Source organism: Heterodontus francisci, chromosome 16, assembly GCF_036365525.1.
Source record: "Heterodontus francisci isolate sHetFra1 chromosome 16, sHetFra1.hap1, whole genome shotgun sequence".
NCBI classification, from domain to species: domain Eukaryota; kingdom Metazoa; phylum Chordata; class Chondrichthyes; order Heterodontiformes; family Heterodontidae; genus Heterodontus; species Heterodontus francisci.
Window position 1 is genome coordinate 33,780,837 of NC_090386.1, and position 24,566 is coordinate 33,805,402.

The following is a 24,566-nucleotide window of genomic DNA, read 5'->3' on the forward strand; positions in this document are numbered from 1 at the left end:
TAAAGTGTAAAATCATTCCACGCCTTTTTCATCCTACAGGTGCCATTTTGCATTCTAACAAGTTATGCAAGATAGGAACTGTAATATAACACAATAGAAAATGTATGGGAAACAACAATTTAAATTATATATAACATCCTCAATGTAGAAAAAATGTCCCAAGGAATTTCACAGACGTAGTCAAAAAGAGAAGTGAGAATTGAGCGCCAAGCTTCAATAGCCTCACAACAGAGCTTTACAAAGCAGGCAAGTCCTGGTATAGACTTGTTCATGCCATTCTCTGATGTTCATTTTGCTCTCGAAGAAATCATATTGCTATCATATTTCTGTCAGCAAAACAATGTGCTGGAATGTTGCTGTACATTAACCACCTAATGAAATGCAACAATTTATAATAGACATTGCATTATTAAAAATTGTGTACAACTTGCTACATAATGGTTAGGGTGCTCAGTTTGCTGTGTCGATCTATCAGTGTGCTCCAGCAGACACTGTTGAACAGTTTCTGTAAAGTGAATTAACGGACATTGGAATGAAAATGTGAAGAAACGGAATACTGATCCTCTCATTTCATCCGCTGCATTATGTGCCTCTAATCGGTCAAATAAAACAATTGTGAATCAAATTATTCAAGTGTCAAGTGCTCTCAACAATTCAGAAGCACCAAACTTTGATGAAGTTACAAGCAACTGTAGCTACAGTGACCATAGAAGTGAGGCATTCTCTCCCCATCTACATCAGTGTTGTGACACCCCAGTTTACACCACCAACAACAACACTTCCTCTGCCCAGCTAACATGAGTGGAAGCTTCTCGGCCTTTTGGCTAAGATCAAGTGTAGTATCTGTTCTTATCAGTGCTTATTTGATTGAGAAGAGACCATGATCATTGCCTTTTGATCCTGGGGAAGCTTTGAGTAAAATGGCTATAACCAATTTTCGAGCTTCGGGCCAGGGAGTGCGCAACACCGTTCGGGTGGTCGTGAAGGACAAGGAAGGAGATGCACCGGTCGATCGCACCTTCTTCATCAAGAAAATTCTCTTCGATTGCTGCGGATTTCAAGCGACGGACGTCTTCTGCCTGCAGGATTTCCCCAGCAGTGGATACTTCGACGTGACGTTCCGGAACGTGGCAGGATGCATCAATTTCCTGAAGGCGTTCAAGGAGAAAGGGGACCGGGCGCCACTGTCGATCCTCACAGCGGAGCCGCTCTTCACGCTTCCGTCACAACGGGACCGGGTGGTGACGATTCACCTCTACAACCCCCATGTTCCGGTGGTGGATGTACTCACCTTTCTCGCCAGGTACGTCGAGGTGGCCGGCAGCAGCACTGATGTCAAGGACCCCTTTGGGATCTGGACCAGCAAGCGGCAGGTCAAGGTGACCTTGAAGGTAGATCCCAGTGGAGCCATCATCCACCCTCCCTCCAGCTTCGCTATCGGGGAAAGTCGAGGCTTCTTGGTCTACGCTGGGCAGCCCAGAGTTTGCCGCACCTGTGGCAAATCTGGTCACATGGCAGCCAACTGCAGCACGGTTGTTTGCAAGAACTGCAAGGAGGAAGGCCATCAGACCAAGGACTGTAAGCAGACTAAGTGTTGAAACTTGTGCGGTGCGGCAGGCCATCTCTACAAGACCTGCCCCAAACATTGCCTCAGCTATGCTCAGGCGGCAAGGTCCAAGGAAAGGCCGGGAGAAGGTTCGACGAAGGCGTCCGCTGTTCGAAAGGAGACCAGCAACCTTCTCCGCAGTGAGGAACTTCAACCTGAGAAGGAAGGGGAGGCGGCTGAAACCAACGACCCAGCACCTACCCAGCGCCCGGAAACCCCTCCTCCACAGACAGAATCAATGGAGGAGGAGGCAGCAGATGGACAAACAGGTCAGTGGCAAGTGGTCCAGAGGAAAACCACAAAGAAAAAACATCCCAAAGCCACCACCCAAACCAGTGGCAAGAGGAGGCTCTCTTCTGAATCAGACTGCAACAACTCCTCTTCACTGGACGGGGAAATGCTGGAACGACAGCCCCTTCAAAAGAGGTGGCAGAACTCAGAGATGGATGATAAAGCATCCCAGCCCCCGGGCACTGGAAGCTGTGATGGGCCCGGCGTGGCCCAACCCCAATGCCCCACACGTAACGACGTGGCCAACGCATCTCAGCTCTGGGACACCGGGAGCAAAGACACGTCTGGCGAACCTGAGCTCCGGGAGACCGGGAGCTGTGATGTTTTCGAGGAGGAACAGATGGAAGCAACTGAGGACAACCCAATCCTCTCTGCCTACAAGACCCCCCCGATGTCACCCGAGCGGCACAAACCCTGCATGAAAAATCAGGAGGGGTTTCTGAGCCTAACCAACGTGAAACTGCTTGCGCATACGATGGGTATGCAGGAACATCCCGAAGGGGAAGGACTGGGAATAGCGAGGACAAATGGTATGGGAAGCAACAACTAATTTTTAGTAAAAAATGGGTGTAAGAATTGCTTCCATTAATGTGCGTAGCATTAAATCGACTACGCGATGTGTTTCAACCTTGGATTACCTTGCCAAGGTCAAAGCTGACCTACTGTTTCTGCAGGAGTGTGGAATACCACACCTCAGCACCTACAGGCAGTGGTCGCGATGGTGGTCCCACGGGCCATCGATCTGGTCGGGGGGTAATGACTGCCGTTCCTCCGGCCTGGGTATTCTGCTGCGGGGAGGTAACTTCACCATCTCCGGGAGGTGGTGGGCGGCCGCCTCCTCGTAGCAGACGTGATGTACAACAACGCTCCGCTCCGGTTGATCAACGTGTACGCCCCGGTACAACGCAGCGAGCGGCTGACCGTCTTCCAGCAGCTCCCACTGCTGCTGGCGACGTCCAGGCCGGTCATCCTAGGCGGTGACTTCAACTGCATCATCGATGCGGCTGGACGATCCGGCAGTGACGACAGCAAACTGGATGCTACGTCCAGATTCCTAATAGAAACAGTTAAAGATGCCAAACTGCTCGACGTCTTCAGCAAACCTGCAGACGGAGCGCAGCGCAGATACACATGGTCAAGATCGTACGGGTCTGCCCGTTCCAGGATTGACTTCCTGTTTGTGTCCCGTGCTGTCACGGTCGGATCCACCGACGTCAAGCCGGTGTTCTTCTCCGACCACTGCCTCTTACTGGCCGACTGTCACTTACAGGATGACCAGCGGGTTGGCAGAGGGACGTGGAAGCTCAATGCGACACTGCTGACCCCAGAGAACGTTGAGGAACTCAAAAGGGATTACAATGGTTGGAGGACCGTGAAACCCCTCTTTGAGTCTCCAGTTCACTGGTGGGAAGCGATTAAGGAGAACATCAAGAGGTTCTTCATTCACGAAGGTGTTCAGAAGGCGAGAGAGAGACAGAGGGAAGTGTCCCGACTCCAGAAAATTATGCCAAATCTACTCCGGTTGTAGTCAATGGGGGTCGAGGTCAAGGAGGACCTCCAAGAGGTGAAGAGCCAGCAGGCCTCGCTCTTTGCCAAGGAGGCCTCCAAGATCATCTTCCGGTCCAGAGCCCGCTCCATCGAGCAGGATGAGACGTGCTCGCGTTACTTCTTCCAAAAGGTACACAGAGAGAGCTCTGTTATCAGCAGCCTGAAGGAAGAAGATGGCTCGGTAACGTCTTCGCAGTCCGACATACTCAGGATCAGCAAATCCTTTTATGCTGGGCTGTATGACGCGAAGCCCACAGACAGCAGAGCCTCCCAGTCCTTCCTGTCATCTATCACAGAGGTCTTAGATGACAGCAGGAGGGAGGGACTGGACAAGCCGCTAACTCTGGACGAGCTGACAAAGGCCGTCGAGTCTTTCGAGACGAGTAAAACTCCCGGGAGCGACGGCTTACCGGTCGAGTTGTACTCGGCCCTGTGGGACTGGGTCGGCCCGGACCTGCTGGAAGTATACGAGAGTATGCTCCTGGCCGGCAGCATGTCAGAGACCATGAGAAAAGGCATCATCACCCTCATTTACAAGCAGAAGGGGGAGAGGGCAGAAATCAGAAATTGGCGGCCCATCTCACTGCTTAATGTTGATTACAAGATTCTGTCCAAAGTCATAGCCAGTCGAGTCAAGTCTGCTCTGGAGTTGGTGATTCACCCCGATCAGACCTGTACTGTACCCGGCAGGAAGCTCTCTGATAGTCTCGCGCTACTCAGGGATACGATCGCCTACGTACGGGACAGGAGGGTGGACACCTGCCTCATCAGCCTGGACCAGGAGAAGGCTTTTGACAGGATATCGCACACCTACATGATGGACGTGCTTTCCAAAATGGGGTTTGGGGAGGGAATCTGCAATTGGATCCAACTGCTCTACACAAACATCAGTAGCGCAGTGTCAATCAACGGGTGGGAATCTAAAAGTTTCCCGATCAAATCTGGAGTCAGACAGGGCTGTCCTCTGTCCCCGGTCTTGTTTGTTTGCTGTATTGAACCCTTTGCTGAGTCTATTAGGAAGGATGCGAGCATAAGAGGGGTGACAATCCCAGGCAGCGGAGGCACTCAGGTCAAAACCTCTCTGTACATGGATGACGTCGCCGTCTTCTGCTCGGATCCGCTGTCCGTGCGCAGACTGATGAGCATCTGCGACCAGCTCGAACTGGCCTCGGGAGCCAAAGTTAACCACGGCAAGAGCGAGGCCATGTTCTTTGGGAACTGGGCTGACCGATCCTTTGTCCCCTTCACCGTCAGGTCAGATTACCTGAAGGTGCTGGGGATATGGTTCGGAAGGGCCGGGGCGTGCACCAAAACATGGGAGGAGCGAGTAGCCAAGGTACGACAAAAGTTGGGCATGTGGGGGCAGCGATCTCTCTCCATTGTGGGTAAGAACCTGGTCATCAGGTGCGAGGCACTCACGTTGTTGCTCTACGTGGCGCAGGTCTGGCCCATACCCCACTCCTGCGCCGTGGCAGTCACCCGAGCCATTTTCCGCTTCGTCTGGGGATCTAAAATGGACCGGGTCCGGAGAGACATGATGTTCAAATCTCTGGACAAGGGCGGGAAAAATGTACCCAACGCGGCCCTCATCCTGATGACCACCTTCGTGTGCGGCTGCATCAAGCTGTGTGTAGACCCCCAGTACGCAAACTCCAAGTGTCACTACGTGCTGAGATTCTATCTGTCCCCGGTGTTGCGAAGGATGGGCCTGGTCACATTGCCGCGGAACGCTCCATGCAGTTGGGACGTGCCGTACCACCTATCCTTCGTGGAGCAGTTTCTGCGGGAAAACACCTTTGACCACCGGTCCATCAGGCAGTGGTCTGCACGGAATGTCCTCAAGGCCCTACGGGAAAAGGAAACGGTGGATCCTGTCGGATGGTTCCCCGAGCAGACCGTCAAAGTCATTTGGCGGAATGCCTCATCACCAGAACTTTCAAACAAGCACCAAGACGTAGCTTGGCTGGTGGTGAGAAGGGCCCTCCCCGTCAGATCCTTCATGCACACCCGAAGTCTCGCCCCCTCCGCACAGTGCCCCCGCGTTGGCTGTGGTGGGGAAGAGACGGCCGCCCACCTCCTCCTGGAATGTGCCTTTGCAAAGCAGGTGTGGAAAGAGATGCAGTGGTTTTTGTCAAGGTTCATCCCAAGCAGCTCTGTAACACAGGAGTCTGTGCTCTACGGGCTGTTCCCAGGGACGCACACCGAGACAAACATCAACTGCTGCTGGAGGACTATCAATTCGGTGAAAGACGCCCTTTGGTCTGCCCGAAACTTGCTGGTCTTCCAGCGCAAAGAGTTGTCCACCACCGAATGTTGCAGACTGGCACATTCCAAGGTCCAGGACTACGTGCTGAGGGACGCACTAAAGCTTGGGGCAGCCGCAGCAAAGGCTCAATGGGGAAAGACCACAGTGTAACGTTCCCCCACCAAGCTGGACTGAGGGGCTGGATCCATGGGAAACCCCTCGAACTGTATCGTTAATATTCTCAATTGCTGTAAATGTAAAACTGTAATTGACATGACAATTGTGAAAAGGAAGGGTTGGGAAGGAACTCATGACAGTATTGAAGGAAACTGATCTCCCTTGCAATGTTTGTATTTTTTGGTGCTGTTTGGAAACTGTTTGGCAATGTAATTTTTACAGATTTTTATGAATAAAGTATATTTTGGAAATAAAAAAAAAACATGAGTGGAAGCTAAGTTTGAGTGACTCGGTTTGCATATATACTGTGCTCAGTGAATGAGGGTGACATTCTTTTGGATGTGACCATGGCCGGAATTTTATTTCCCCCCAGGAGCAGGCTAGGAGGCGGGGCAGGGCATAAAATTGGATGAGAGATGGGAGGTGCTGTGTCCGTCGCCCACCTGCCCCTGCTGCGATTTTACCAGCGGTGGACAGACACTTCGTTTCCTGAGGAGGCTGCTGAGTAATACGTGGAGGTCTCCTTGTGGGCTTGTGGTGGTGGGGGGGGGGGGGGGTGGTGGGTGCCCTCCTAATCGGGCATCCTGTGCCCCATAGATGGCCCCCCAGCAGCACAGGCTGCCCCCCCCTTAAACAATGCCCCCACCCTACACTCCAACCCCACACCCCTCCTCACCAGGGCTTAGCCGATTGACCCTGGTGAGGCCTGACCCCTACTTACCTTTTTGTAGGCTGACATCTATGGTCCTCTTCTTGCTGGGTCCAGTCCTAGCAGTGGCCACCTCTCCTGATGGTGTAGCTGAGACTGAAGAGCTGCTGGCCCTCTGATTGGCCAGCAGCTCTTGGAGGCTGGATATCCTGCCTCAGAGGGGCAGAAGTCTTGACTGCATCCAATTAAGGGCCTAAGCCACGTAAAACAGCAGTGTAGCTTCCAGGCCTGGCAGAGGTGGGCTCGCCCCTATCTTTCCAGCCTTGGGCGGGGTCACCAACTCCACGTGAAATTCTGGCCCATATTTACAGCGCAGAAGAGGATCTGCAGGTTTTTAAAAAATCTCTGGCATCCGTGGCTTCATATTTGAGTACAGTAGAGAGGGAGTCTGATTGCTGAAATTGACTCCGTGGGGGAGAAATTTATTTACGTAATGTTCTTTCTTATGGCACTACACAGACTTAGTCCAATTCCCCGGGGGGGCAAACAGTGCCGCAGGTTGCAACCTGCACAGCACTCTTCATTGATACCACTGAGAGAAGGCTAAAAACGATGTTAAAATCATACAACATTACACAAGCAAATTTCTTCCCCTATGTTTTCACACCAACGTCAGTGTCTCTGAAGTGCAGCAATGCTAATGGCGTTTGAACATGCCCTAAAACAAGTTGAGGGAATTGGCCATCCTACATTTTCTTTTAATATGATTTATAGTATGGAACAAATTAATAGCTGGGATTTTGTGTGACCCCCTGAGGCGAGGTCAGAGACTGGGGGTCACGAGTATCACAACGGGTGGTGGATGCGGGGATGGGTCAGGGGGCAAATGATGGCCTTCCTGCCCAGAGGCCAATTGATGTTCTTAAGTGGCCTATTAACAGCCCATCAAGGGCCTCTTTCCATCGCCGCTGGGATCTTACCAGTGGCAGGGGGTGCCTCTGCCGCGCAGGGAGGACGCCTTGTAATGAGGCGTCCTCCCTATGGGCTTGGCAGGGGGTGGTCCCTCCTCCGTGTGCAATCTGTGACTCACGGTGGACCTCTGTCAGGAACAAGTTTACCCCCAGGACCTCCCTTCACCTGGACAACATGACCACACCCTCAGACCACTCCCATCTTGCCGGGCCTTCCAGACTGGCCCTGGCAACCCTGCCTCACTCACCCTGGGTCTGGGGTTCCATTGCTGGGCCCGGGTCCGAGCATTCTGCAGTACGGGCAGTGGCCACCGATGCCACTGATTGGAATCAGCTCATGGAGGCAGGATCCCTGTCTTTAAAGGGACAGGGATCCCAGCCCCTGAAACTTTGTTTTAAGAAGACCGGAGGATCGCTCCTGGGTGGGGGGGGGGCACGAAAAGACAGAGGCGGAGTTGCCCCGCCTTTTTGGCCTGGAGCCTGAAACCCCGACTCAAGCACAAAACCCAACCCGATGGGTGTTTCATAACAACAACAAACTGCATTTAACATAGCGAAAAGTCACAAAGGACTACAGAGGAGCATTATCAAACAAAATCTGACACCGAGCCACTTAAGGAGATATTAGGGCAGTTGACCAAAAGCTTGGGCACAGAGATAGGTTTTCTTTCATTGTTCACGGGATGAGGGCGTTGCTGGCTAGGACAGCATTTATTGTCCATCCCTGATTGCCCTTGAAAAGGTGGCGGTGAGCTGCCTTCTTGAACCGCTGCAGTCCATGTGGGGTAGGTACACCCACAGTGCTGTTAGGGAGTTCCAGGATTTTCACCCAGTGACAGTGAAGGAACGGCGATATAGTTCCAAGTCACCATGGTGTGTGGCTTGGAGGGGAACTTGCAGGTGCTGGTTCCCATGCATCTGCTGCCTTTGTCCTTCTAGGTGGTAGAGGTCACGGGTTTGGAAGGTGCTGTCTAAGGAGCCTTGGTGCGTTGCTGCAGTCCATCTTGTAGATGGTACACACTACTGCCACTGTGCGCGGTGGTGGAGGGAGTGAATGTTTGTGGATGGAGTGCCAGTCAAGCGGGCTGCTTTGTCCTGGATGGTGTTGAGCTTCTTGAGTGTTGCTGGAGCTGCACCCATCCAGGCAAGTGGAGACTATTCCATCACGCTCCTGACTTGTGCCTTGTAGATGGTGGACAGGTTTTGGGGAGTCAGGAGGTGAGTTACTTTCCACAGGACACAGGATTCCTAGCCTCTGACTTGCTCTTGTAGCCATGGTGTTTATATGGCTGCACCAGTTCAGTTTCGGTCAATGGTGACCCCCAGGATATTGATAGTCGGGGATTCAGCGATCGTAATGCCATTGAATGTCAAGGGGAGATGGTTAGATTCTCTGTTGTTGGGGATCGTCATTGCCTGGCACTTGTGTGGCACGAATGTTACTTGCCACTATTATCTCAAGCCTGATGTTGTGCAGGTCTCATTGCATATAGACATGGGCTGCTTTAGTGTTTTCTTTTAGGGAATCAAGGTCCCTAGAGTAAATAATATAATTTTTGTGTAATTTAAGGGAGTAAATTAAGGATAATTAAGCACACCAAAAGGAATAGAGTCGGAGACCAGAGAGAGAAAACAGAAGCAGTGGTGGTGAGAGCGGGAGAAGTGGACATGCTTGACCAACAAAAATCGAAGTGTGACATCACAGGAGAGCTGGTAAGTGATTGGTGGGTATTTCTTCCGCATCTCTTTGTTTTGACCAAGTGATTTAAATCAGGAGACGTCATTGCAAGTTAAGACTACACTGAAATAATAATTTTTTTTTTAAAATACAGAGATCCAAATTAATTAATTAAATAGAATAGAGATGGCTGGGCAGGCGATGTGTTGCAGCTGTAGTATGTGGGAGCTACTGGACGCTGGTGCGATCCACGGTGACCACATCTGCAGAAAGTGTTGGCTGCTTGAGGACCTTCGGCTCAGAGTTGATGAGCTGGAGTCCGAGCTGTGGACACCGCAACACATTCGGGAGGGGGAGAGTTACCTGGACACTATGTTTCAGGAGACAGTCATACCCCTTAGATTAATTACATCAAATTTGGACCGTGGTCAGGGACAGGAGGGTGTGACTGCGACTGAGGCAGGTAAGGAGATCCAGAATTTAGCTTTGGAAGAGCCTCAGCCAGTGCCCTTATCCAATAGGTACGAGGTTCTTGCTCCCAGTGTGGACGAGGGCACAGACTGCAGGGAGGATGAGCGAACTGACCACAGCACCATGGTTCAGAGTGCCATTCAAGTGGGGGGAGAAAAGAGAAATGTCGTAGTAATAGGGGATAGCATAGTTAGGGGAATAGATACTGTTCTCTGCAGCAAAGATAGAGAGTTCCGAAAGCTGTGTTGCCTACCTGGTGCCAAGGTTAAGGATATTTCTTCTGGGCTAGAGAGGAACTTGGAGTGGGAGGGGAAGGATCCAGTTGTCATGGTCCACGTAGGTAGGACTAGGAAAGAGGTTCTGCTGAGGGACTATGAGCATCTCGGGGCTAAATTAAAAAGCAGAACCACAAAGGTAATAATCTCCGGATTACTATCTGAGCCATGTGCAAATTGGCACAGGGTAAATGAGATTAGAGAGGTAAATGTGTGGCTCAAAGATTGGTGTGGGAGAAATGGGTTCCGATTCATGGGACACAGGCACCAGTACAGGGGAAAGAGAGAGCTGTTCCGTTGGGATGGGCTTCACTTGAATCATGCTGGGTCCAGTGTCCTGGCAAATCATATAACTAGATAAGGGTTCACTTCTGGGTACTGCCTGTGTGGAGTTTGCAAGTTCTCCCTGTGTCTGCGTGGGTTTCCTCCGGGTTCTCCGGTTTCCTCCCACATGCCAAAGACTTGCAGGTTGATAGGTAAATTGGCCATTAGCAATTGCCCCTAGTATAGGTAGGTGGTAGGGAAATACAGGGACAGGTGGGGATGTGGTAGGAATATGGAATCAGTGTAGGATTAGTATAAATGGGTGGTTGATGGTCGGCACAGATTCGATGGGCCGAAGGGCCTGTTTCAGTGCTGTATCTCTAAACTAAACTAAACTAAACTAAATAGTGGGGGGGAGGGATTAATTGAAGGGAAGTTTAAAAAGTCAAAAAGTAACGAGAGAGCAGAGGTGCAGGGTAGTGAGGGGACATATATTAATCAGAGTAACAGGAAGGGACAGAAAATACAACCATAAGAGTACAGCAGCAATTAGAACCAGAGTAGGTAAAAATGGTAAAAAGTCAAAGCTTAAGGCTCTTTATATGAATGCACGGAGCATTTAGTCATAGAGTCATTGAGTTATGCAGCACAGAAACAGGCCTTTCAGCCCATTGTGTCTGTGCCGGCCATCAAGCACCTATCTATTCTCATCCCATTTCCCAACACTTGGCCCGTAGCCCTGTATGCTATGGCATTTCAAGTGCTCATCTCAATACTTCTTAAATGTTATGAGGGTTCCTGCCTCTACCACCCCTTCAGGCAGTGTGTTTCAGATTCCAACCACCCTCTGGGTGAAAACATTTTTCCTCAAATTCCATCTACATATCCTGCCCCTTACCTTAAATCTATGCCCCCTGGTTATTGATCCCTCTGCTAAGGGAAAAGGTTTTTCCCTATCAGTCCTATCAATGCCCCTCATAATTTTGTATACCTCAATCAGGTCCCCCCTCAGCCTTCTCTGCTCTAAGGAAAACAACCCTAGCCTATCCAGTCTCTCTTCATAGCTGAAATGCTCCAGCCCAGGCAACATCCTAGTGAATCTCCTCTGCACCCTGTCCAGTACCATCACATCCTTCCTATAGTGCAGTGACCAGAACTGTACACAGTACTCCAGCTGTGGCCTAACTAACGTTTTATACAGCTCCATGATAACCTCCCTGCTCTTATATTCTATGCCTCAGCTAATAAAGGCAAGTATCCCATATCCCTTCCTAACCACCACCTTATCTACCTGTGCTGCTGCCTTCAGTGATCTATGGACAAGTACACCAAGGTCCCTCTGATCCTCTGTACTTCCCAGGGTCCTACCATCTATTGCATATTCCCTTGCCTAGTTAGTCCTCCCAAAATGCATCACCTCACACTTCTGAGGATTAAATTCCATTTGCCACTGCTCTGCCCATTTTACCAGCCCATCTACATTGTCCTGTAATCTAAGGCTTTCCTCCTCACTATTTACGATACCACCAATTTTGTGTCATCTGTGAACTTACTGATCATACCTCTTATATTCATGTCTAAATCATTAACGTACACTACAAACAGCAAGGGTCCCAGCACCGATCCCTGCAATGCACCACTGGTCACAGGCTTCCACTTGTAAAAACAACCCTCGACCATTACCCTCTGCCTCCTGCCACTAAGCCAATTTTGGATACAATTTGCCAAATCGCCCTGGATCCTATGGGCTCTTACATTCTTAAACAACCTCCCATGCGGGGCCTTATCAAAAGCCTTACTGAAGTCCATGTAGACTACATCAACTGCCTTACCCTCATCTACACATCTAGTTACCTTTCTCGAAAAATTCAATCACGTTTATTCGCCACGATCTCCCCCGACAAAGCCATGCTGACTATTTGTAACATGATAGATGAGCTGATGGCACAAATAGAAATAAATGAATATGATTTGATAACTACCGCAGAGATGTGGTTGCAGAATGACCAGGACTGGAAACTCAATGTTCAAGCGTATTTGACGTTCCGGAAGAATAGTCAGAAAGGAAAAGGAGGTGGAGTAGCTTTGTTATTAAAGGAAGGGATCAGTGCAGTTGTGAGTAATGATATAGGTGTAATAGATCGTGATGTAGAATCAGTTTGGGTGGTAATAAGGAATAGCAAGAGAAAGAAATCACGGGTGGGAGTAGTCTCTAGGCTGCCAAGGAGTTGCCTCTCTGTAGGACAAAGTATTAATCAGGAAATGATGGAGGCATGTAAGAAGGGCACTACAATTATCATGGGTGATTTTAATCTGCATATATACTGGATAAATCAAATTGGTAAGGGTAACATGGAAGACGAATTTGTAGAGTGCATCAGGCACTGTTTCTTAGAACAATACATTGCAGAACCTACCCGGGAACAGGCTATTTTAGATTTGGTAATGTGTAATGAGGTAGGATTAATAAGAGATCTCGTAGTTAAGGATCCTCTAGGGGGAAGCAATCATAACATCGTAGAATTTCAAATTCAGTTTGAGGGTGAGCAAGTCGGGTCTCAAACCAGTGTCTTCAACTTAAACAAGGGCAATTACAGAGGAATGAAGAAAGAGTTGTCAAAAGCGGGCTGGGAAAATAGACTACAGGGGAAGTCAGTAGATGAGCAGTGGCAGACCTTTAAACAGATATTTCATAACACTCAGCAAACATTTATTCTGATCAGAAGGAAGGACTCGATGAGAATGAAGAACCGCTCATGGATAACAAAGGCAGTTAAGGAGAGTATCAAATGAAAAACAAAGGCATACAAAGCAGCGAAAGTTAATGGTAGGCCAGAGGATTGGGAATTTTTTTGGAAACCAGCAGAGGATGACTAAAAAACTAATAAAGAGGGAGAAAATTGATTATGAGACTAAATTGGCAAGAAACATAAAAACAAACAGTAAGAGCTTCCACGGGTATACAAAAAGGAAGAGAGTAGCTAAAGTAAGAGTGGGACCCTTAGAGGATGAGACTGGGGAATTAATACCAGGGAACAGGGAAATGGCAGATAATTTAAACCAATATTTTGCATCGGTCTTCATGGTGGAGGACAGTATAAACATCCCAACAATAATAGGTGAGCAAGGTGTAAATGGGAGGGAGAAAATTGTAACAATCTCTATCACAAGGGAAAAGCTGCTTGACAAACTGATGGGACTAAAGGCAGACAGGTCACCAGGACCTGATGGCCTGTATCCAGGGGTTTTAAAAGAAGTGGCTGCAGAGATAGTGGAGGTATTGGTCGTAATATACCAAAACTCACTGGATTCTGGTAGGGTACCAGTGGACAGGAAAACTGCTATGTGATGCCCCTATTCAAGAAAGGAGGGAGACAGAAAGCAGGGACTGTATACCAGTTAGTTTAACATCTGTCATTGGGAAAATGCTAGAGTCAATTATTAAGGAAGAAATAGCAGGACATTTAGAAAAACATAATGCAATCAAACAGCGTCAACATGGTTTTATGAAAGGGAAATCATGTTTGTCAAATTTGTTAGAGTTCTTTGGAGATATAACAAGCAGAGTGGATAAAGGGGAACCGGTAGATGTAGTGTATTTGGATTTTCAGAAGGCATTCAATAAGGTGCCACATAAAAGGTTATTGCACAAAATAAAAGCTCAGGCTATTGGGGGTAATGTGTTGGCATGGATTGAGGATTGGCTGACACACAGAAGTCAGGATTGATGGGTCTTTTTTAGGTTGGAAAGCTGTAACTAGTGGGGTGCCACAAGGATCGGTCCTGGGCCTCAACTATTTACTATCTATATCAATGACTTGGAGGAAGGGACAGAGTGTAGAGTATCCAAATTTGCTGACGATACAAAAATAGATGGGAAGGCATGTTGTGATGAGGACACAAAGAATCTGCAAAGGGATATAGATAGGTTAAGTGAGTGGGCAAAAACTTGGCAGATGGAGTTCAATGTGGGAAAGTGTGAGGTCATCCACTTTGGTAGGAAGAATAAAAAGGAAGATTATTATTTAGATGGAGAAAGACTACAAAATACTGCAATACAGAGGGATCTGGGTGTTCTTGTACATGAAACACAAAAAGTTAGCATGCAGGTGCAGCAAGTAATTAGGAAGACAAATGGAATTTTGGCCTTTATTGATAGGGGGTTAGAGTTTAAAAATAGGGAAGTCTTGTTACAACTGTACAGAGTGTTTGTGAGGCCACACCTGGAGTACTGTGTACAGTTTTAGTCCCCGTATTTAAGGAAGGACATACTAGCATTACAGGCAGTCCAGAAAAGGTTCACTAGGCAGATTCCTGGGATGAAGGGGTTGTCTTATCAAGAACGGCTAAACAGGTTAGGCCTTTATTCATTGGAGTTTAGAAGAACAAGAGGTGATCTTATTGAAACATGTAAGATTCAAAGGGAGCTTGACAAGGTAGATGTTGAGAATATGTTTCCACTGGTGGGGGAATCTCGAAATAGGGGACATAGTTGCAGAATAAGGGGTCACACATTTAAAACTGAGATGCAAAGGAATTTCTTCTCTCAGAGGGTGGTGAATCTCTGGAATTCTCTAACTCAGAGAGTTGTGGAGGTTGGGTCACTAAATGTATTTAAGGAGGAGGTAGGTAGATTTCTGAAATCTCGGGGAGTTCAGCATTATGCGGAGCAGACCCGAAAGAGGAGTTCAGGCCTGGGACAGATCAGCCATGATCTTATTGAATGGCAGGGCAGGCTTGAGGGGCTGAATGGCCGACTCCTTCTCCTATTTCTTATGCTTTTATGTTCTTATGTTCTGAGGAGTCGCGAATGGTGCTGAGCTTTATGCAATCGTAAGCGAACATCCCCACTTCTGACCTTATGACTGAAGGAAGGTCACTGATGAAGTAGCTGAACATGGTTGGGCCTAGGATCACTAACTTGAGGAACCCCTGCAGTGATGTCCTGGAGCTCAGATGATTGACCTCCAACAACCACAACTATCATCCTTTGCGCTAGGTATGATTCCAACCAGCGGAGGGTTTTCCTCCTGATTCCCGTTCACTCCAATTTTGCTGGGGCTTTTTGATGCCATATTCAGTCAAATGCTGCCTCGATATCAAGGGCAGTCACTCTCACCTCACCTCTTGAGTTCAGCTCTTTTGTCGATGTTTGAACCAAGGCTTTAATGAGGTCAGCAACAGAGTGCCCCTGGTGGAACCCAAACTGAGCATCCCTGAGCAGGTTATTACTAAGCAAGTGCCGCTTGATAGCATTGTTGACGGCACCTTCCATTGCTTTACTGATGATTGAGAGTAGACTGATGGGGCAATAATTGGCCTGGTTGGACTTGTCCTGCTTTTTGTGTACAGGACATACCTGGGCAATTTTTCACGTTGCCAGGTAGATGCCAGCTGTACTGGAACAGCTTGGCTAGGGACGTGGCAAGTTCTGGAGCACAAGTCTTCAGTACTATTGCCGGAATGTTGTCAGGGTCCATAGCCTTTGCAGTATCCAGTGCCTTCAGTCGTTTCTTGATATCACACGGAATGAATCGAATTAGCTCAAGACTGGCATCTGTAATGCTGGGGACTTCAGGAGGGGACCGAGATGGATCATCAACTTGGAACAAGTGGCTAAAGATTGTTGCAAATGCTTCTGCCTTATTTTTTGCACTGATGTGCTGGTCTCCCCCATCATTGAGAATGGGGATATTTGTGGAGCCACCTCCTCCAGTTAGTTGTTTAATTGTCCACCACCATGATGGCCATAAAACTATTGTCGATTGTTGTAAAAATCCATCTGGTTAACTAATGTATTTTAGGGAAGGAAATCTGCCATCCTTACTGGGTTTGACCTGCATGTGATTCCACATGGGTGTGGTAGGACTGCAGAGCTTAAATCTGATCCATTGTTTGTGGGATTGCTAAACTCTGTCTATTGCATGCTGCTTATGCAGTTTGACACGCAAGTAGTCTTGGGTTGTAGCTTCACGAGGTTGACACCTCATTTTGAGGTATGTCTGTTGCTGCTTCTGGCATGTCCTCTTGCACTCTTCATTGAACCAGGATTGGTCCCCTGGCTTGATGGTAATGGTAGAGTTGGGGATATGCCGGGCCATGAGGTTACAGATTGTGGTTGAGTACAATTCTGCTGCTGCTGATGGCCTACAGTGCCTCATGGATACCCAGTTTTGTATTGCTAGATCTGTTCGAAATCTATCCCACTTAGCACAGTAGTAGTGCCACACAACACGATGGAGGGTATCCTCAATGTGAAGACGGGGTTTTGTCTCCACAAGGACTGTGTGGTGGTCACTCCTACCAATGCTGTCATGGACAGATGCATCTGCGACAATCAGATTTGTGAGGACAAGGTCAAGTATGTTTTTGCCTCTTGTTGGTTCCCCCACCACCTGCCGCAGATCCAGTCTAGCAGTTGTGTCCTTTAGAACTTGGTCAGCTCAGTCAGTAGTGGTGCTACCAAGTCACTCTTGGTGATGGACATTGGAGTCCCCTACCCAGAGTACATTATGTGCCCTTGCCACCCTCAGTGTTTCCTCCAAGAGGGGTTCAACATGGAGGAGTACTGATTCATCAGCTGAGGAGGGGCAGTAGGCGGTAATCAGCAGGATGTATCCTTTCCCATGTTTGACATGATGCCATGAGACTTCATGGGGTCCGGAATCGACTGGATACCACTGTGGCGCCATCTCTGCCGGTGGGACAGGACAGACCCGGGGTTGGTGATGGTAAGGTGTGATTACGTTTGTATGACTATGTCAGGCCGATGCTTAACTGGTCTGTGGGACAGCTCTCCCAACTTTGGCACAAGCCCCCAGATGTTAGTAAGGAGGACGCTGCAGGGTTGTTGCTGTTTCCGGTGCCGAGGTCGGTGCCGGGTGTTCTGTCTGGTTTCATTCCTTATCAACCTTGTAGCAGTTAGATACAACTGGCTTGCTAGACCATTTCAGAGGGCATTTAAGACCCACATTGCTGTGGGTCTGGAGTCACATGTAGGCCAGACCCAGTAAGGACAGCAGATTTTCTGACCTAAAAGACATTAGTGAACCAGATGGATTTTTACAACAATCGACAATGGTTTTATGGCCATCATTAGGCTAATTCCAGATTTATTAATTTAATTCAAATTCCACCTTCTGCCATGGTGGGATTCGAACCTATGTTCCCAGAACAATACCCTGGGTCTCTGGGTTACTAGTCCAATGACAATATCAGTACACCACTGCCTCCCTATAAACCTCCCCATGGAACATCTTAAAGCAGGAAAGAGAGGTAGAGTGGCAGAGAGGTTCAGAGTGAGAAAGAAAGAAAAACTTGCATTCATATTGTGTCTTTCATGACCACACAACGTCCTAAAGTGTTTTACAGCCAATGGGCTGGATTTTATTGGGCCCCCGACGTTCGACTCTGTGGCGGGAGCTGCCAGAAGATGGTTTCCGGCAGAGGCAGGCCACAGAGTCTGATGCCAGGAGGGCTGGGCCTGACCCTCCAGGCGGCAGCGAGTCTCCATGGCGACACCGACCCGCCACTAGGCAGTGGCACCTGCATTTAAATATTCAATTGAATAAAATGAATACATTTAAATAAACTTACCTTGGATCTTATTGGCCCGCCGCAATCTTCGGAGCAGCAGCCGGGAATCCCGTGCCTTCACTTTCCCGTTTGGGAAAAGCAGGCGTGGCACTGGTGGGGCGGGGTTAAGATTTTTAGTGCAGGGGGAGTGGGGTCAAATAATCGTAATGAGTGTAGGGGATGGTGGGAAGGGGTGAACTTTAAACTTTGTACATTCTTGGGGGTGGGGACGGTCAGATTTCTAAGGTAAGTGTTTTGGGGGGAAGAGGTCAAATACTTAATGTTATTGGTATTGGGGGGTGGGAAAGGAGCGATAGAATTTTTATTGCAACAGTGGAAGGGTATGACTTTAAAAGTTTAAATTAACTGGCAAGGCTGGCTGCCCTTTAAAAATTATGCCAGCGCCTACGCACAGGCAGCTGATGCCATTCTTGGCATCAGAGAGCCCGCCCCCTCCATGAGATTGGGGTGTGGGGGGGCAGTCGACCCAGTTCTTTGGGCCACTTTCTTTGCCCGCCATTGGGAACGGCAGTGGGTGCTTAGAATCCAGCCCACTAAAGTACTTTTGAAGTGTCGTCATTGTTTTAATGTCTCTTGGATCGCAGATTTGATTTTGCCCCAAAGCCCTTTCACACTGGCATCATTGGAACCTATGACAGCAAGGTGGGAAGAAAAATGCACCTGGAATTGTTCTCTTGTTTTTACATCCTGGAGAATGTGGATGTCAAATCTTCTCCTGGATTTATTTGAGGATCTTTGGTGTTTGGGTGCCAGGCATATGCTCATGGTAGAGTGTACAAGTCTGTCATCTGTCCAGCAGTCGTTTGAAGCCCACTTGGTTTGGGTGATGTACACATCCTTCCTCTCCTGGGCTCGGACAATGACATAGTCCAGAAGGTGCTAATGCTTGGATCGGGGTTGTTTCCACGTTGTCTTATATTTATCTTTCTGATGGAAGAGTGTGTTTATGAAGGTGAACCCGTGTTCAGTGCGCTTGATGAGGAGAAGAAGACTATTGACATTTGAATTCCCCACTCCTTCTTTCCCAATGGTGCCCTTCCAGATGGTGGAGTAGCACCCAACTCTGGCATTAAAATCTCCCAGTAGGATCCCTTTGTCTTCTTTTGGGATGGCTACCAACACAGAATCCAGATCTACATTAAGAACTCTTTGGTTAGTCAGTAGAATTGACTGTGGGAGCGTAAACACTGATGATTGTAGCTATTGGTTGCCACTGAGTTGAAAGTGTAGGGTCATGGGTATTTTGTTAATGCCAATTGGAAGTTCTGTAAGTATATCTGCGATTTTATTGTTAATGGCGAACTCAACTGCATGGATGTGAATTTCCTCTTCTGGTTTCCCCTTCCAGAAGAAAGTGTATCCTTCTCCTTCCTCTCTAAGCTGGCCTTCCTCAAGGAGTCACATTTCACTGAGAGCTGCAACATCGATGTTGTATCTTGCAAGCTCCCGAGAAACTATGGCGGTTATCCTTTAAGGGTATTCATTGTTTTGATTGTCCATAAGTGTGCACACATTCCAAGTACAGAAATTCATGCATTTTATTGCTTGTGTATGTTATCGACCACAGGGTGGTGATCCTACCCGGTGCGGTTTCCTGGTCAGGACAGTTTAGGACAGCCTATGCTTGGGCACCTCTTATAGCCCCTTCCTCAAGTGAGGTGAGCAGAGGGGACTCTAAAAAGACTGATCAGTCATGGTTGCTGCTGCTGGAGAGCTACTTTTGACGCAATTCCAAGAGCTCAGTGACCATCAGGCAACCACCACCTACAAGCAGATTTGTGACTAGAGACCTCCAGGTTCACAGTCCTATCTCTGATGGCACTCATCCATCACTACAGGGCTTTTCCAATCCAACGGGTTTGAATCTCGCAGACACCAAGACTAATTTGATGAGAATGATAAAGAAATATGCAAAATTCTCGATTGGAAATGCCGAGCCTTCATTACGTGTCATGACTCCTCAAATACTGAAGCAGTCAGTGTAGAAATGCAGCAAGACCTGGACAATATCCAGGCTTGGGCTGATATGTGGCAAGTAACATTTGCGCCACTCAAGTGCCAGGCAATGACCATCTTCAACAAGAGAGAATCTAACCATCTCCCCTTGACATTCAATGTCATTACCATCACTGAATACCCCACTATCAACATCCTAGGGGCTACCATTGACCAGAAACTGACCTGGAGTAGCCATATAAATACCGTGGCTACAAGAGCAGGTCAGAGGCTAGGAACCCTGCAGCGAGTAACTCACCTCCTGACTCCCCAAAGCCTATCCACCATCTACAAGTCACAGGTCAGGAGTGTGATGGAATACTCTCCACTTGCTTGGATGGGTGCAGCTCCAACAACACTCAAGAAGCTCGACACCATCCAGGACAAAGCAGCCCGCTTGATTGGCACACCACCTACAAACATTCACTCCCTCCACCACCGACGCACAGTGGCAGCAGTGTGTACCATCTACAAGATGGACTGCAGCAATGCACCAAGGCTTCTTAGACAGCACCTTCCAAACCTGTGACCTCTACCAATTAGAAGGGCAAGGGCAGCAAATGCATGGGAACACCACCACCTGCAAGTTCCCCTCCAAGTTACACACCATCCTGATTTGGAACTATATCGTCCTTCCTTCACTGTCGCTGGGTCAAAATCCGAGAACTTCCTTCTTACACTGTGGGTGTACCTACCCCACATGGACTGCAGCAGTTCAAGAAGGCAGCTCACCACCACCTTCTCATGTGTAATTAGGGATGGGCAATAAATTCTGGCCTGGCCAGCGATGCCCACATCCCATGAATGAATAAAAAAAAAATCCTCTACATCACAGCAGAAATGAGAATAATGTAGAATTTTTTATTATGTTGACTGATGCAAGATAATTGAGGTGCATAGAGTCCAGTTGGTTGAAGATCTCAAAACAGGTTTATTAAACAGCTGAACTAATATAAAGTACAGAGCTAATTATTTACAGAACTTGCCTCTAGGGTGTTACAGACTGCATCCTGGTACTTATCTCACTGGCAGACTAAGATCTTAAAGGGACATCACTCTTCAAGGCAATCATACAACAAATAATACTGCTGAAATCTGAAGCTCAGAATATGATATAGGTCATCAAGATTAAGTGGTGGGTAGAAAGGCCAATGAAATCTACCATTATGCAGACCTGCACATCATGCACAGCTTCTTCAAGACCACCAAGATCATCTATGGACCAAAAACAAATGCTCCCCTCAACCCCTACCCTCTTCCGAACTGAAGATGGCATTGCTCTTCTCAAAGATGATGCAGCTATCTGAGACTGTTGGAACGAGCGCTACTGGAAGCTTCTCAATTGGGAGTCAACAGCATCAGACAAAATCATCAAAACAATCCCTCAATAGCTTGAGAGATCATATTTGGGTTATGCTGCAAACACTGACTGAGATATGAAGGTCTATCCAACAGATGAAGAATAGCAAGGCATGTGGTCCAGATAACTTTCCTGCAGAGAACTATAAATCTGGTGGTCATGAACTCTTGCTCAAACTCTCAGGCCTTTTTACAAAATTCTGGGAAGAAGAAGTACTACCTCCCGACTTCCACAATGCAATCATTGTTTCACTTTTTAAGAAGGGTGATAAATCAATTTGTGCAAACTGCAGAGTATCCCTTCTGTCCACACTGGGGAAGATTCCCACATGAATCCTCTTAAACTGCCTCCTACCCATCTCCAAGACATACTTCTGGAGATTCAATGTGGTTTCCAGCCATCCAGGGGAACCACAGATATGATCTTTGTCACTTGACCAATCCAGGAAAAGTGCCTGGAACAATGCAACGAGCTCTACATGGCCTTTATTGACTTGTCAAGAGCCTTTGATTCCATCAACCGTGAAGCTCTTTGGAAAGACCTCCAGAGACTTGGGTGTCCAGTGAAATATGTTACTATCCTGTGACTCTTGCATGATGGTATGATAGCAACTATTCTTTGTAGTGAATTGGAAACTGAGCCCTTTTGTATCTGAATGGGCATCAAGCCTGTTTGATTGCACCAACTCTCTTCACTATTTACCCCAGCCTGGTCATGGAACTCATTCATGACCAACTTCCACAAGGGGTCATGATTGAGTTTTGCCTTGAGGGGAGGCTTTTGAACCTTAACAGGCTGAGAGTCAAGACTAAAGTGACTCTCCAGCACATGCATGATTTACAATATGCCGACGACTGTGCAGTTGTGACCCAGACTGCAAGTAACATTCAGACCACCCTCAACCTCTTCAACTCCGCATACAAAACGGTTGGTCTCTCATTCAACGTGAGCAAGATCAAAATCCTCCACTAGCCCTCCTCCGGACAAGCATCTACATCTCCAGCTCTTGTTATTAATGGAGAGACTTTAGAAGCCATTGAGCACTTCCCATATCTCGGCAGCTACCTTTCCCAAAATGTCATCATCGAAATGGAGATCCAGCAGACAACTGGCTATGCCAGCACAGCTTTCCAAAAATTATGTAACTGTCTTTGACAACAGAGATCTCCATAACAGGACAAAGGCTTTCGTCTACAACGCGGTTGTCACCACTCTTCTATATGGCAGTGAGACTTGGGTCACTTACCAAAAGCATTTCCTGTCACTGGAGAATATCTGAAGGCCTCATTGAAAAGAGACAAATTCACATTGGAGCGTGGGAGGAACTTACTGCTAACCATGAAATATGGCAGCGCCTCAACAAGGTCAGAAACTGACCGCATAAAATCAGCTGTGGAGAAGTGTTGAAAGCAGAAGGTGAGCAGGTTCCTGGCTCGAGAACCCCCCTCCCTCAGGGCAACACTTGTCCTCTCTGCGCAAAGACCTGTCGTTCCAGGATTGACCTGCTTGAGTCACCTGAGGACACAATAATAATGAACTCCGGCAGACTTCATCCTCGTTTCGAGGGACTGACGATGATGACAATGGCTGTTGTAATGGAAGGAATGCAACAGCTAATTTGTACACAGCAAGCTCCCGTAAAACAGCAATGTGATAATGAGCAGATAATCTGTTTTGTGATGCTGATTGAGGAATATATATTGGCCAGGACACCAGGAGATAACTCCCCTTCTCTTCAAAATAGTGATTTATTTTTATTCATTCATCGGATATGGGCATTGCTGGCTTGGCCAGCATTTATTGTCCATCCCTAATTGCCCTTGAGAAGGTGGTGGTGAGCGGCCTTCTTGAACCGCTGCAGTCCATGTTGGGTAGGGACACCCACAGTGCTGTTAGGAAGGGAGTTCCAGGATTTTGACCCAGTGATAGTGAAGGAAAGGCAAAATAGTTCCAAGTCAGGATGGTGTGTGACTGGGAGGGGAACTTGCAGGTGGTGGTGTTCCCATGCATCTGCTGCCCTTGTTCTTCTAGGCATTAGAGGTCGGGAGTTTGGATGGTGCTGCCGAAGGAGCCTTGGTGCATTGCTGCAGTGCATCTTGTAGATGGTACACACTGCTGCCACTGTGGGTTGGTGGTGGAGGGAGTGAATGTTCATGGATTGGGTGCCAATCAAGCAGGCTGCTTTGTCCTGGATGGTGATTAGCTTCTTGAGTGTTGTTGGAGCTGCACCCATCCAGGCAAGTGGAGAGTATTCTATCACACTCCTGACTTGTGCCATGTAGATGGTGGACAGGCTTTGGGGAGTCAGGAGGTGAACTACTCGCCACAGGATTCCTAGCCTCTGACCTGCTCTTGTAGTCACGGTTTTTATATGGCTGCTCCAGTTCAGTTTCTGGTCAATGGTAGCCCCCAGAATGTTGATAGTAGGGGATTCAGCGATCGTAATGTCATTGAATGTCAAGGGGAGATGGTTGGATTCTCTCTTGTTGGAGATGGTCATTGCCTGGCACTTGTGTGGCGCGAATGTTACTTGCCGCTTATCAGCCCAAGCCTGACTATTGTCCAGGTCTTGCTGCATTTCTCCACAGACTGCTTCAGTATCTGAGGAGTCACGAATGGTGTTCGTGAGATCTTTAATGTCCGCCTGAGAACGTAGATAGGGCCATGGTTAACAAGTCATCTGAAAGACGGCACCTGTAACAGTGCAGCATTCCATTCCAGAGCTAAGGGTCTCGGCGTCGGCATTTGGGGCAGCCAATGCAGGGGCGATTATAATTGGGAATGCGCAAGTGGCCAGTATTGGAGGAGCACAGAACTCTTGGAGGGTTGTAGGGCTGGAGAATGTTACAGAGATAGGGAGAGGTGAGGGGTGGGTGGGGATGTGGTCAGTTCTCATTGTTTCCACCATATTCAAATGATTTAGAAGTAGTAATGGAAACAAATCTTTCTAAATTTTGTGATACCCTAAACAAAGATTAGTGACTGCAGATAACCCAGAGGTAGTAGAATAAGTACAGAGTGATTTGGATAGAATAGAAAATTACAGATGTTTAACGTGGATAATTACAAACCGTTTGAGACAGAGGAAAGGATATCAGTGGTAGGATTATAGGTTGAACTGTATTGGTCTACAGGATACAATATGAGGTAGGAATCTGATATAGCTCACTGAAATCAACAGCGTTGTATGCGGCAGCAGGAAGGAAAACAAAAAGGATCCTAAGGTGTTTCTTTTGATGTCTGAACTAGCGCTTGAATGCATCTGCTGCAACGCTGTGTATCCTGACAACTTGCTAAATTGTGCTTTGTCCCTCCTGCTCCTGCTGCTGCCCGATGCTGGAATGAGAACATCCACTGCCATTCTCTCATGCCATTTACAATAATCAACAGCTCCTCATCAGTAAACTGGCCTCTTTCAACTCTCCTTATTTGCTCCATGA

The 24,566-nt window shown here is 47.9% G+C and overlaps 1 protein-coding gene and 1 pseudogene across 1 annotated transcript in view; one reads left to right on the top strand and one right to left on the bottom strand.

Moving 5' to 3' along the window:
• LOC137378444 (cadherin-22-like) overlaps positions 1-24,566 on the bottom strand; it is a 755,591-nt gene that overhangs the window by 691,500 nt on the left and 39,525 nt on the right. The window lies entirely within an intron of this gene.
• On the top strand, positions 805-913 carry LOC137378541 (U2 spliceosomal RNA; annotated as a pseudogene).